At 33.2% G+C, this 12,886-nt stretch overlaps 1 non-coding gene across 1 annotated transcript; it reads left to right on the forward strand.

Moving 5' to 3' along the window:
- The first annotated feature begins 10,793 nt into the window (after positions 1 to 10,793).
- On the forward strand, positions 10,794 to 10,900 carry LOC116524332. The gene has a single exon (XR_004257281.1). It is a non-coding gene; the product is annotated as a U6 spliceosomal RNA (small nuclear RNA).
- The last annotated feature ends 1,986 nt before the right edge of the window (positions 10,901 to 12,886 follow it).

Below are 12,886 nucleotides of genomic sequence, written 5' to 3' on the forward strand. Positions count from 1 at the left end.
CTTTTCTTCTTCAGCTTCCTCACTCTTAGCTGTCACAGAATTGAAGAGTTAGGGTGCTATTCTGGATTAGGATCTAGCTTTAGGAAATGTTGAGGCTGGTTTGATTTATTCAGACTCCTAAACTTTTCAGTATCAGCAATAAGTGCATGGTACAATATTCCTGAAGTTTCTAAATGTGTCCTCAGTGATGATAATTTCTCTTCTGTTCCCATCACAATTCTACATTGAGGTCCTGTAACACAGATCAGTTTAAAGGTTAATTATCAATACACCTTATAAAATATGGCAGTAGAAAAAGAGGAAAAGCAGATGAAATTGGGCTAGGGGTAGAGATAAGGATATGTGCATGCATTCTTCCTACAGTTCAAACAATGAAATATGAAAAGCTACTAAATACTGTGTTTCTTTTCTTTATTATGCAATTCAAGTTCCATTTCCCTCCACCCAGTAGATTCACTGGCCAGCGTTTTATAATTCAAAATCTAGATTTTTGAAAAATAAGGGCCCTTAGTGTACCTATTTTGTTTTGAATTAAAATCTTATAGTTGACAATTTGTATTTCTATCAGTTAATAATTGATAAATTATGTGGTTGACCATGACTCTGTTATGTTACTAGAGCAAAGTCGTTGTTTCTTACAACGAATGTGGTTATGGGCAATCATTAGTATCTTCTATCATCACATTCATCAAGCAAAAAATTTGTGTTGAAATTGCTTGAAGTTTATATTTCCATATTAGCAAAGGCAGATGAGTATGCCATGATCCAGAAATAGATATTCCACTTACACATCCAATCTCCCCAGCCAGTCCAGTGCTTACCTAATCAACTGATCAGCAACACTTACTCTGCCTTTGTACCACGAAACAGGGTCTTCAATTTTCAGTCATTATAAACATCTTTCTTTTCTCCTCCTTCAGTTTCACTCTGCTTTGCACTGAATTGAATTCTCTGCTTAGTGGTAAAACTGCCACTCAGCCCTCAATCTCTGGTCTCTTTGTCTTCACTTTTTCTTTAATAGTAGAATAATATTTGCTAAAAGCTCTCTGAAAAGGGCACTGAATCATACAACCAAGACCTTGGTAAAGGTTAAAATGATGAATGTGAGGAATTTTGCAACTCCTTAAAAGATAGATACAAAATGTCATTACCATTCCGAAATAATTCCCACTTTCTAACTCAACAGATATCTTACAATAGAGTGCTAAGTTTTTAAAAAAATTAAACTGTGTTAAGAATTTCTGAAAACACCAAGATTAACCACATATATTCTTCTATATGTCAGTTTAATCCATGAGATAATTTGTCTTTGCAGGCAATTATCTCTTCAAACTTAGAAAATCTGCACAGACAGACTGAAGAAATTATCATTATGGCCATGTAGTGGACTGGATTCCTTAAAGTAAAAGATGAGTAAAGAATAAAACATTCCTTAGAGTAAAGAATAAAAGATGAGAGGAATTTGTACTAACATTGGTTAACAGTTATTGAGCAGCTTAATAAGTGCTAGGTGCTGTCTTGAGCACTTTGTATGATTATCTTTTTTAATCACCAAAATATTAACCTAATTTAAGTTCTCATATAGGTCATTATTTAAAGCCAAGTAATGCATTAAAAAAATAATAATCAGGCCATTCTTCTAACTATTTTGTTGTAAACAAAAATATGAGACAATAGAAGATTTAAGAAGTGCTACATTTTATATTGGCAATGAGGATGATAATCGTAAATGCATTTGTTCATAGTTTTATCTATGTTTCCAAAAAGTGTTAATTATCTACATAAACCAAGTTTTCGTGCATTAGAACTTTGAACAAGACAGACATGTTCTCTATCCTACTAAAGGTTATTTTCTGGCTGTGGAGGAAATATAGAGGTGGCTCTAATTATGCATGCTAAGAGGATAACACATGAGACATGAAAATATATGCAGAAAATGGGGAAGGCAACCAATTTAAGGGTCAGAGTAGGTTCACGTCAGAGAGAGATATGTAAACAAAAAACTAAAAGATAAAAAGAGAATTAGTGGAAGATGAGAATGCAAAAGTCCAGGGACAAAAAACAAGTAGGCACTGAAAGAAATTCCATTGTGCAAGGATAAAGGCAAAATATTGAGATAGAATTGGAGACAGAGACAGGAACTAGAAATTGTAAGGATTCTCAAGCTATATTAATGACTTTTGGATTTATCCTAAAATGATAAATAAAACAACCCTGATATGGTAAATAAAAGCATCAACTTATAGCCACAAAAGCAGTTTCCAAAATGTTGATATAAATAGTCAGAGGAAGAATTCACTGGAAGAATTTTAGAATGTAGGATTTTTACCTACATTCCAAAATTTTGACCATAATTTTATAGTATAGAGACTCAGAAACTTGAATCAGTAGCTATCTGTTATTTTAGGTTTTTCTATTTTTAATGCTTCTTTTTAGATGAGAATAAGAGTTCCGTTTTCTTTAGTTTGAATACCAAAATATTTGTTTAGTGAAAACACTAAACACTTCCAATACCAGTCACCTTTTTTTTTTTTAAATTTTTAATGTTCTTTTTGTTTAGGGGTTGGAAAACTTTGTATGTAAAGGACCAAATACTAAATATTTTAGACATTGCACTCCATATAATGTTGATCACAACTACTCAACTCCGTCACAGTAGCATAAGCAGCCATAGACAATATGCAAATACATGGGTATCACTAATGGAACTGCGTTTGCAAAACTAAGCTACTAAGTTGGACCAGTGGCTTGTCAGGTCCTGCTCTAATTCATCTGTCCCCAGACTATGTAATTTGTCTCAATATGTTGATCTTTTAAGTACCTGCCTGGGTGTCTTATCCTAGGAAGAGTATAATATTTTGGATCTCATTGCTTCTCTACAACTTATCCCTATGAAAGTAATAGCATCCAGCTAATGTCATACTAGATTAATATTTGAGGACAGGATATAGTACTAGTTATTATTGAGTTTGCTATGTGTTTGCATTATTACCCATGATACAGCCCATGTTTCTATCCAATCAGGGTTTTATGGCAGACTCCTTACCTTGTGTCCTATTGTCTTTGGCTCTGACTTTGGCTTTCTATTCCAAAGTTGGATGTGAACTATAATTCTCATAATTGTTCAGTCTTCTGCAATTTAGTGTATTGCCTATGGCTGGATTGTCTAAATACTCCTCAATGCCTCTTTGAAAGATCTGGACATTGTGTCCATGTCTGAACCTCCTTGAATCTGTGATTTCAGTAGCTATACTTCTTCACATTTTATGTATTATATCACACTTCCATCAGTGTTTGAAGTTCATCAGTAGCTCTGCAGTCCTCATAGCAAAGAAAAGAAATAGTAGGGTTTAAACAGCATTCAAATCCCTTTCATAAGAACGTCATTATACAGGTCTTATTTTCTTTTTATTTTGAAATATGCAAAAAAGGCTATTATATTTTTAGTTGGCATTGCAGGCAATTCTTATTTGGATTTAACAATGTATCTTATATTATTTTGCTCAAAATTGCATTTTATATATCAGCGTTTTCTTTTTTTTTTAACAAAGTGTTTCCTTTTGTTTTTCTTTTGGCAAAAATAATATAGGTATTTTATACCTGTAGATTTCTGTATTTTGCCCTAAATTTGCAAATATTTTCCCTTGGAATTTTAAAGCTGTTCTTCTTGATTTATTTTTTCCTAGCTCTGTCTTTAATGTGTAATCTTAATCTAATTGCATTTGGATGAAACTCTTAGAGCTGCAGCAGATTCTATTGCACCCATGCAGGCAGCTTCCTGTGCTTCAGGTCTAGGCCATGGCACACCAGAAAATTCCCCTGTTATACTGTGGACTACAGCCACACTCTCTTCAGTGAGATCTAAAAGCCAGCCTTAGGGGTAAGGGTGGGAATAGAGGTGCTTCCAAATTTGATCCTTCCTTGAGCATTCTCAGTCATCCTTAAATATAGTGTAGTCTCCCTATATTTGCTATTCCTAAATTATTTGAAGTACTCTTTTACTACTTTTGATAATAGCTAACCTTTTTTACTAGCTAGTAATATTTTATGTCAGGGGCCAACAAACTATGGCCAATAGACCAAATCCTGCCTGATGTCTGTTACCTGTTCTGCAAATAAAGTTTTACTGAAACACAGACACTCCTATTCATTTGCATTTGTTTATGGCTGCTTTTATGATACAAAGACAGAGTTGATTGAGTAGAGAAAGAACGCAGATCTATGGCCTGCAAAAAAAAAAAAAAATGTAAAACATTTATTATCTTGTCCCTTACAGACAAAGTTTGCCTACCCATTATTTAAATAAGTTTTGTCGTTGTTGTTCAAACTAACAATGAGTAACTTCTGTCTCTGACTGATACTGTGGTAAAAGAAGTAGTTCTAGGAGACACAACTTCAAAGATGAGTTTTTATGTTGGTTTGGTTATGCCTTGGGCTTGCTGGTGGGAAATGACTTACTCATAATTCAAAAAATATAGCCACAATGAATCAAGCTACTCTCTCCAGAGATACTGGTCAGATGGTGCCAGCTAAGTGGAGTGAATGACCTTGTTGACAGCAAATCAGATGGTGACAGCTAAGTGGAGTGAATAACCTTGTTGACAGCAAGTTTTGCATACTCGAAAGGACTTTATAGCTGAAGTGTTCCATCCTCACTTTAGATCATTTGGATTTATTTTATTATTGCCATCATAATAACCAAATTAAATCTGAAATATGATGATCTTATGAGAAGTTTTGTGATTATTCTTGAACAGGGATGGGGGAGGGACATCAGGAAAGAACACAAACCCAACTAAATATACTACCTTGTTATTTCCACATAGAGACAACATTGATTACTTTTTATATAAAATGTTCACTATGAAGCTAGACAAATGATGGCCTTTTAGTGTATAATATGCTTAGCTTTCATGAGATTGACACCAATACACAGATTTCATGTATCGACCCCAATATATTATAATAGCTCATTTAATTATCGCAACCACCTTTGAAGTGGCTAGATTTTGTTCTCATTTTGTGTAAACAGAACGTGAGAGGAATCATATAACTAGCAACTGAGAGAGTCAGGACTAAATTCATTGTTTTATGATGCAAAAAGTGGAGCATTATTTCCCATAAAATATTCTATGTTTCCTTTGACTGATTCCTTTGTTGACATGACTTAATAAATGATGATAATAAATACTGCTCTGTAAATTCATTTTCCAAAATAAACACTTCCAGATTTTCTATAAAAGTAAGCCATGCTAAAGGAAATAATGATTTCAGATCACAAGACTATAGTAGACTCTTAAGACAAATAAACTTAATCTCAACTCAGTTCTCTAGTAAGCATTGAATGAGTTCCTTAGAATGCTGTACTTAATGTGAAATTGTAAAAGATAAATACTACAGTATATGGTCCATGTTGTCAGACAGTTAACGATCTGGTGATACTAACTTACATGTATTGCACACACATTCTGACTTAAAGGTCTGTTAACACATCCTGAATACAGTGATCATTTTTCAACATCTTAGCGAATAGTCCAGTGTCCTGACATAAAGAAAGTTTGATGGTGAGGATAATTTAGCATCTTAGAAACAGAGCTAAAGCTATGTTATTAAGTCAAAGACAATATATTAAAAAGTTAAAATAAAATTTTTCTAACAAAAAAAGTTATTATTGTTGATCTCGCCTTTCAAATCTCAATCCTTTCATTATTTATTAAATTGTATTTTGAAAACATATTTCCAACAAAACAAAGTTTTCACTCCTGTCTCCAGGTTACTGAGTTTGTCGTGCCCATGTGTTACAGAAGATAAAGTCCATTCACAGAGGAGCTAGGCTTCCTTATGTATTTCTAATTAATAAATAAACGTAAACCAGGAAAAATATCTCAAGAAAAATGTACATCAAATATGTACATTTGAAAAATAGTTTCTCAAGTAAATATATGTCTGACATATAGTAAAAGTCCACAAGATATGAAATGAAGGAGTGAACTAAGTTTTACATTAATAAATAAAATATCACAGCCAGATTTTAATTAAAAGAAATTTTATTTCCATTTCATTACATATGATAATACTTAATAAGGGCTGTATTTGTTAATGTAAATATTTTCTATCAAATAGAATGTAAGAGAACAACATAGGTTATTGAATGAAGAAGGAAAAATAAAACTTTCAATGCAGGGGTATGCTTGCATGCTTCTGATAATTAGAGTAATCTGATAATTGACTTCTTTCTCCCTTCGCAGTAGGGTGCCAATTAAAATAAACTACAATTGTGCTATTTGGTTTTTAGCATCAGAGCAGATGATGTTTGAGTTTATGGCCAGTTTTCTCAATGTGTTGTCCAATTAACCTCAATGGGAATGATTCACATCAAATCCCTGGGGTTCTTGATGAAAGGGAAAGTCAGCCAGGCTGCTACAGGAGAAACAACTTTTATAGGCACTCTATAGCTCACTGGTGGGCTGTTCTAGTGAAAAACTTGTGCCAGTAGAAACATTTTACTATTGAGGTAAAAGCCCCCCCAGGGTTTCTTTGTGTATCATTGAGGTAGAAGAGCGGAACTCTAAGTGAGACAAAGGGAAATTGGGCATATCAGTCTTAGTGGAATCGGATTCATTCCATCAAAGAGCTGAGAAAATGTGTACAATTCCACACAAACTAAAAGAAGTCATGAAGGATCAAATTAGGGAAATGTGTAAGACTTCATGAGAAAGGACGTTTGAGATGAAGTGTTCTATCAGAGAGTAGCGTAAATCATTATTAAACTTAAAAATCTGCTTAATTTCCTAATATATGTTAGATATTCAGAGTCAACTACAATTATGTTTCAGTTATTAGGATTAGTTAATAAGTAATCAATAATATTAATTCAAAGCTAACTACACTAGCTTTGCAGCAAAACAAAAAAAATAATCACATATAATTTTATGATAGTTTAATATTTATGAGGAATGTATCTATTAACATCAATGTGGAATGAAAGAATGTTCTTATTCACACTAAGTTTGTTCACACTAAGTTCTACTTACTGAAACCCTTAAAGTAATGGTGAACATTAGCCAATTACTGAATGTTCATTCACTCAACAAATAATATTGAGAATTATTGTGAGCCATGCCCTATATTTGGCATACTAATTATTGTGAACCATGTAGTAAACTGGGGATAAAATGTTGACTGCTTTCAAGAGTATTTACAAAATGGGGAAGAAAATGACAGATACGTGGGCAATTAATACAAACAGAGTAAAATATTTTGAAGAGACAAATAACAGAGTCTTGTGAGAAAACAGGAGGGACCAAGAAGAAAAAAAAGAATTTGAATAGCATAGCTATATATATGATTTAATAAATACATGGGGAACTCTAAACCCAAAGAAGCATAAGCTACTGTTTACAATGAGACCTATAGAACTGGAAGGCATTGATGATATTAGGCCACAAAGAAAATATCCATCAATCTATGAAAGATGTCATACATGTATTTTGGCTTTATATGAAGAACAAATAAATTTTTACAACTTGGCCAAACAACCCATATTTATTCACATACACATTTGTATGTATGTTTAAAGTTTGGTAATTTCTGTGCATATCTGTATGCATTCATCTATATATGAAAAATAAGAGCACTATGTATCAAATCCAAGAGAAAAATAACAAAGATATTCTCAAAAGACCATTTGAAACCTAATATGTATTTTTTAAAACTAAAGATACTGGGAGAGAAGCATGTAATATTAAATTATTGTTTTCAACTTTAAAAAGTTATGAAAATATTGAAAATATTTATTTTTACAAACCAGATACTGATGACCAAAGTAAAGAATGAGAAAGGTTAATTTGTAATATAAAAACTGTTTCTAACCAACTTTAAAGTCTTAAAAAACAAACATTTGCTTTTCTTAATCTAGACACAAATATGAGAACTCAGAATGTTTAGAGTCTAGCATTTAACTTTCTGCAAAACAGAATTAGCAAAGGAAAACAAACAAAAGCTATAAAATAATCGTATATATGATGAAAATTTGATTTATGATGTTCAATGTGACCATGAATACAAATACTCAAATTTTTTAAATGTATCAAATAAATTCAGTAATTTAAAAATAATTATACTTTTTGACCAACTAGAGCGAATTTCTGAGGTTTAAAAAGGTAATTATCTTTAAGAGATGGGTTTTCACTATATTGCCCAGACTGACTCAAACTCCTGGGTCAAGCAATACTCTTGTCTCAGCCTCCCAAGCAGTTGGGACAACATGTGTATGCCACCACACCTAACTATGTATTTTTTTAAAAAGGTAATTCAAAACAAAATCTTACTGTAATTCAACTCTATCAACTACACTTGAAATCCAAGAGAAACATAACATAATTGTATTTTTTAAAAAGGTAATTTAAAACAAAATCTTACTGTAATTCAATTCTATCAACCACACTGGAAACATGGCAATTTTTTTAAAAAAAGAAAACCGCATGTTCTCACTCGTAGGTGGGTGTTGAACAATGAAAACGCATGGACACAGGGAGGGGAACATCACACACTGAGGTCTGTTGGGGAGTCGGGGGCTAGGGGAGGGATAGTGGGGGGTAGAGGCTGGGGAGGAATAATACTGGGAGAAATGCCTGATGTAGGTGACGGGGGACGGAGGCAGCAAACCACATGGCATGTGTGTACCTATGCAACAGCCCTGCAAGATCTGCACATGTACCCCATAACTTAAAGTATAATTTAAAAAAAAAAAAAAGAATGTTTTTTTCCTAAGGCACTTCCCTAATGCACTTCTACAAAAATCCATAATATCGCAGATCCAGTTAAAATGTTTTCAACAATTGTTATTGATCAATTCCTTTAGATTGACAAATAAAAATTGTATGTATTTATGGTGTACCACATAATGTTTTGATATCTCTGTCAAATCATTGGGGAATGGCTAAATCAAGCAACTTTATACTTACATTACCTCACATATATTTTCTTTCTTTCTTTCTTTTTTAAATTATACTTTAAGTTCTGGTATACATGTACAGAACATGCAGGTTTGTTACATAGGTAAACAGGTGCCATGGTGGTTTGTTGCATCCCTCAACCTGTCATCTACTTTAGGTATTTCTCCTAATGCTATCCCTCCCTAGTCTCTGACCTCATGACAGGCCCTGGAGTGTGATATTCCCCTCCTTGTGTCCATGTGTTCTCATGGTTCAACTCCCATTTATGAGTGAGAATATGTGGTGTTTGGTTTTCTGTTCCTGTGTTAGTTTGTATAGAATGATGGTTTCCAGCTTCATCAATGTCTCTGCAAAGGACATGAACTCATTCTTTTTTTTACAGCTGCATAGTATTCCATGGCATATATGTACCACATTATTTTTATCCAGTCTATCATTGATGGGCATTTGGGTTGGTTCCAAGTCTTTGATATTGTGAACATTTCCACAATAAACACACATGTGCATGTGTCTTTATAATAGAATTATTTATAATTCTTTGGCTATGTACCCAGTAATTAGATTGCTGGTATATATGGTATATATATATATATATATATATATATATATATAATAATATATGGTATTTCTGGTTCTAGATCCTTGAGGAATTGCCACACTGTCTTCCACAATGGCTGAACTAATTTACACTCCCACCAACAGTGTAAAAGCATTCCTATTTCTTTTCATCCTCTCCAGCATCTGTTGTTTCCTGACTTTTTAATGATCACAGTTCTAACTGGTATGAGATGGTATCTCATTGTGGTTTTGACTTGCATTTCTCTAATGACCAGTGATGATGAGCTTTTTTCATATGTTTGTTGGCTGCATAAATGTCTTCTTTTGAGAAGTGTCTGTTCATATCCTCCTCTCACTTTTTGATGTTTTTTTTTTCTGTAGCAAGAAACTTAAAATTTACTCAGTAATTTTTGCTATAGTCATCATGCTATACAATAGAATGCTTGCACTTATCTCTTTCATCTGAGATTTTTGTATCCTTTTTGCTAGGCCAATCCCCTAGCTTCTGGAAACCACCATTTTGCTTGTGTGAGTTCAACTTTTTTAGATTCTATATATAAGTAAGATTATGTGGTATTTGTCTTTCTGCTCCTGAAATTTCTCTCAAAGTAGGTTCTCCAGGTTCTTTCATGTTGTCATCAAGAACTGGATTTCCTTCCTTTTTATGGCTGAAGGGTTTTCCATTGTGTATATACGCTACATTTTCTTTATTCATTCACCCAACATTTACCACGTTATGAGAAGAAGGCAATTCCTCTGTTTCATGAATGGAATCCTCTAAAAAGTTCAACACACATATATGAAATTTCAGAAACATTCTTATTAAATTGGGAAATGTGAAAGAGGGAAAGGATGCCCTCTTTCACAGTGTCTATCCAGCATCATCTTAAAGATCTAGCCAATACAATAAAATTGAAAAAAAAAGTTACATATATTGGTAATAAATCACCCAAACATATATTTTTCAAAAAATATAATTTTTATACGTAGAGTCAATGTACTCAACTGTGGCAAAGCAAAGTTAAAAGAGTTCTATAAGGCATCTAGGGTCAAAACACAACAATTTTCACATATGTATCAGCTATTAGGTTGGTGCAAAACTAATTGTGGTTTTTGAAAGTAACTTGGTGAAAACCACAATGACTTTTGCGCCAACCTAAAATGTCAACAGTTGTGGAAAGAAGTTTAGCTTTTCACTCTATGTTTGTACTGTTTTAGTTTATGTGCATATATGTTGTAGTTTCTATATATGTGTTACTCTTGTGACAAATCAGTCTGGTGCTCGCTTTGGCAGCATATATACCAAAATTAGAATGATACAGAGAAGATTAGCCTGGCCCCTGTGCAAGGATGACATGCAAATTCATGAAGTGTTCCAGATATTTCCTATGGGATAATCATCTTCAGTGACCTGGAAGCCCTTGAGGTGGGCTGGGTGGTAGAAGGAGAGGCCCTCCTGGTGGAAGCAGGGTACAGAAACCAGGATTTGGAGTGGGAAGGGGGATTGCTCCATGTCAGTCAATCTTCATGGATCTACATGGAGCCATACAAAACTTAGATCCTACAGAATGGTGAATTTCTTCAACCAGCCATCATGGAGTATGGCCACAGTCTGTTAACTGCTTAAGTTTGTATATTAAAAAAAAAAAATCTGGCTGCTGTGTGGAGAACAAATATAAGAAGAGAAAAGTGAAGGCAAAGGGATTTAAAATGGCTGGTTTAGAAGCGTATGAATTGGACTAAAGTTGAAGGAAGACATCAAGAGAGAGACAAGTGGGTGTGTTTAACTTTAAAATTAGAATTGATATATTTTACTTATATGAGTGGTAGGCATGAATGTGTTATTAAGGATAACTCAGATGTTAAAAGGGAAACAATTGCATGGATGTTAAGGTTATCAGGTAGGCACAACCCTGAATACAGAGTTGTGATGCATTGAGGAGAAAACTAGGAAAGCAGTAAAATTTGGGAGTAGTTGACACACAGAAAAGGCAGAGCACAATTGAAGGGATGAGAAATAGACGCGAGGAAAACCACCTCTTCTTTTGTGGTATGGACTAATGAGGAAAACATGGCTACAGATGTGTCATGTTCAACAATGTACTCATTCTATGTGGGTACCCATAGAAGCCATGTATATTAGAAACAAAGATGTTAACTGGTTAGAAGTACAGGTTTTGAAGGCAGATAGCTCTGCTATCAGTATCAACTTTGCTACTTAATATCTGGGTTAGTGACTTGGGACAACTTATTTAATCTCTCTAAGCATTTGTTTCTTCATCTGTATTGAAAAGAATAATGTCTGTAGTATTTCCCTCATTATAAGCCTGTGAAGATCGCTAAATATACCACATAAACATGACAAATTATGATCACTCCTACATAGGTAACATTCAGTGAAAGTTTTCTCTGACTGTTAGAGTTCTGTATGTTACTATTATGCAAGAAATCTGCGATTGTCCATTAAACCATACATTATGAAACATAAAGAAAACTATGTCGTAAGTTTAACACTGTGCTTGATACCACTGAAAAACTATAATAGTATTAAATTAAATTTGAATGAATTAAAAAATTAAAATAGTGCTTAGTAATTCAGACTTAAAAACTCCCTATTCCATGATAACTCATTAAGTTAAAGACAACATACAAAATATTTACACACTTATTCCCAGGTGAGAGACTAGTAATTTTATTAAAAACTTTAATATTTTCTAGATAATACATGAATGATGAGGAAAATTTTTTTTCTATTTGGATATAAATTTGGTTTCTTTTTATAATAAAATTTCAATAGGTTATATTGTCTTTTTTGTGTTAGATAAGTGGATTACTTCTGTTTATAATTCCTCTTGAAATCAGTGAACTTTCTCTAGAGAAATGAAAGATCAAACAGATGTTATGGAGAAACAACTGTTTTACCTTTAAATAGGAAATGTAAACGGATAGGAGTCACTGTTATTCCAGACTAGAATTAATTTGGTTTGTTACGTAAACCGAAAGGAACAACTAGTACTGATTTAGGTACAATATAATATGTTTATCTGCTTCATAATAATTTGACATACACATGCTCTTGAATCAAGTTCAGATATTTGAATAACCCCTTTTTTATTTGATGCTTCATAGGGAATGCTTCCTAGGAATTTTTCCTAAGGAATAAAATTTTTATTCATTTATAAATTCATTCAATTTGCCTATTTGTATTCTGAAGAACTAATTTTGTAAACTGAGTTCTATTTTTTTGATATCCAAATTCCATTAGTTTTGGCATAGTTTTACAGTGTTCATGCTCTTATATTCTTAGTTAGTAAGTGGATTTGGCAGTTTAACAATAACCAATGTTCTGTTCTGCACATTCATTCACTTGC

This window comes from Sapajus apella, unplaced genomic scaffold (genome assembly GCF_009761245.1).
Source record: "Sapajus apella isolate SASKATOON/1434 unplaced genomic scaffold, GSC_monkey_1.0 scaffold44, whole genome shotgun sequence".
NCBI classification, from domain to species: Eukaryota; Metazoa; Chordata; class Mammalia; order Primates; family Cebidae; genus Sapajus; species Sapajus apella.